At 39.6% G+C, this 2,741-nt stretch overlaps 1 long non-coding RNA gene across 1 annotated transcript; it reads left to right on the top strand.

The window, feature by feature from the left end:
• Positions 1-245: 245 nt before the first annotated feature.
• On the top strand, positions 246-2,287 carry LOC115946317 (uncharacterized). Its single transcript, XR_004080419.2, has 3 exons — positions 246-566; positions 1,002-1,153; positions 2,021-2,287. It is a non-coding gene; the product is annotated as an uncharacterized lncRNA (long non-coding RNA).
• The last annotated feature ends 454 nt before the right edge of the window (positions 2,288-2,741 follow it).

Below are 2,741 nucleotides of genomic sequence, written 5' to 3'. Positions count from 1 at the left end.
AAGAAAGCATTTGAAAAATTCTCTACGAGTTTGTATCTCTCTTCAAATATGTTCTGAACACAGACAGATCAGTTCAATTTTCCACTGTGTAATAATATTCCCTCGTTCCCCAGAAACAAGTCAGGCTTTTCTCTCCAATAAGGAACCTCTTCAAGTTTTTCTTCTATTCATAATATATTCTTATATTTAACTCTGGAATATCCTTTATCTTTAATTAAAAAAAAAATATGGCTTACTGACAGCTTGGTTAGGGTGCACCCAGGAAGTCCCTCAGAAGTGGATTTCACTCTCTTGTTATAGAATTATCATGATCTCTCACCACATAAAAATTACCTGTTCTCGCACTTCTAATGTCAGGTTCAGATATTCACATGTATCTGAGCTTTCTTCCAGTGAGGTTCACCCTGTGCCTAGAAAAGACACCACCACCATCTCCAGCTTTCTTCACAACCCAGGCTGTAATACAGTGGTACCTGTGAGGCAAAAGATCCTACAGATGGCCAATGCCCCAGAACATGGGAGAGACCAACAGCCTGAATAAAGAGGCATGCAACACTTAGCACCAGGTGAGAAGCATGGACAACTTCTTCAAACAGCTCAGGTGGAGGTGATATACACAGTAGCCCAGCTGTGTGCCAAAGGGGTCTCTTCTCTTTGATAGGGCCATGCATGATTGCTGTCCCTCCCTCTGGGGAAATGCTCATGGTCAGGCACCAGGGTCAGTAAGCTAAACCACTTATTATCCTTGAGGTTTATGTTAGTGTGGGGTTGATTTGCCACCACTGGTTTTATGGCACAGAAAGTAGACACAGGAAATCAGGATACACACTTCATACCTTGCTGAGGGGGACAGCCGATCTTTTCCCTTCCCTCATGGAAGACAACTGGAAGTAGGCATAGCTTTTTAATATGGAACTCAGGATTGACATTTTTGTGGGGGTGCTGTTAGGGTGAAGGCTTTCCTGCAGAAATGCCACTGCCATTGCTCCACTTGTCTACAGAGTTCATCAGCCAAAAGACAGCAAATTCTCCATGCAGAGGATGGGCATAACAACAGAGAAGCAAAACAGCAGGGAAGGGAGTCCATGGAAAGACAGGCCCACTGTTCTATGAACATTTCTTCAGGTGCCAAAGCTGAGCTTTTGGAAGTAAGGTACTTAAAGGAGGGAGTGGGAAAAAATAATGTAGGTCTTATTTATACAAAAACTTTAATAAAGTCTCTGAGGAAACATTATTATTTGATATTATGAGGATATTATAAATTACATTATATGTAATTAATTTAAATCAATGTTTCTCTTACAGCTATGTGCAGATACTTAGGAAGGCATTTTGAGCAGCACTAAAAACAAGAAAGGGAGAAAGAGCAAGAAAGTGAAATGAATGTAATTCTACCACTGACATGGTCAATATTTTATTATGGCTTCATAAATCTGGCTGTCCCAAACTGTCCTCGGTAAAAAAGTGAAACAAATTATTGTAGTCAAGTTCTCTGTAGGTGTTAATGTGTGGCATTACTGTGGTCTCTTCTCTCTGCAGAGTACTGAATCATTCAAGTGGAAATGCAGTATTACTTTCTTACTTTACAGCTGACAGGGATTATGTTTGCCCAGTCAGAATCTGGCAAAATAAAAGGCTTAGAGAAACATCACGTCTCAGTGCTGTATTTGAAACAAACTTCTTCAACCGTAATTAAGGAAACTAGAACAAGCCTGTTATGCTGGAATGTCTCAGCCCTAACTTACTGATGTAAAGATTTTTTTTTGTTTTTCCAATAACATTAATAGAAACACACATAATTTTATATTTGGTCTTCAATTTTCTTCCTTCCTGTGCTGAGTATATGCATCCTAAACAAAACAGTAGAGAGCCATAGCTTGGAAATTTCTTGGTTTATGGTTGACATCTGAATAGTAGTTAATTTTTCAGAAAGAGATTTTAGTTTGTAAATGCAAATAAGCATGTGACCAATATATTGTGATTGAAGATGAGTGATCATTTGGGAATTCATTTTTTACAGGAGCAGAAGGTACCTGATGGAACATGACGACAAGTCTTAGCTGGAGCAAATAGCAATTTCTAAAGGGGATTTCAGTTTAGTAAAAGCATATTATAGGCATGTTCAAGGGCATTTTTAAAGATGCAGAGGTGGTTCTTGGGCTTACAGTGAGATTCAGATTTCTCTGCCTGACTGTAGCTCTAGAACATCAGTGAGACAGACAACCCTCTTTCCCAAAAGTAGTGAAATGAGTGAAAAGTGTTGGAACAAGTCCAGAGGAGGGCCACAAGTATGATCGGGGGGCTGGAGCACCTCCCGTATGAAGACAGGCTGAGAAAGTTGGGGCTGTTCAGCCTGGAGAAGAGAAGGCTGCATGGAGACCTCCTAGCAGCCTTCTAGTATCTGAAGGGGGCTATAAGGTGTGTCCACCTTGGTAAGAAATGGGAAGACAAGTGTCTTTAATTCATTAAGCTGTGCTGAATATTAAAGTTATTTTTTTGCTATATTTTTAATAATAAATAGTGTATTTGTTCTCAGATGATTGTCACACTCTCCTGTTTTCAGCAGTAATTTGTTAAATTCCTGCAACATTCATTGAGGATTATACTAGATTATACTACTTACACTGTATATTTTAAATACACGCAGGGACACACATGTGCATAGATAATGTTCCATAGGCCCACCTTACTTGGCAGAAGGAAAGCTCTTACTTTCAGACCTGTTCTGAGAGAGCTGGCAG

The sequence above is a fragment of the Melopsittacus undulatus genome, chromosome 5 (assembly GCF_012275295.1).
Source record: "Melopsittacus undulatus isolate bMelUnd1 chromosome 5, bMelUnd1.mat.Z, whole genome shotgun sequence".
Classification (NCBI taxonomy): Eukaryota; Metazoa; Chordata; class Aves; order Psittaciformes; family Psittaculidae; genus Melopsittacus; species Melopsittacus undulatus.
This window is presented reverse-complemented; position numbering and strand designations above follow the sequence as displayed.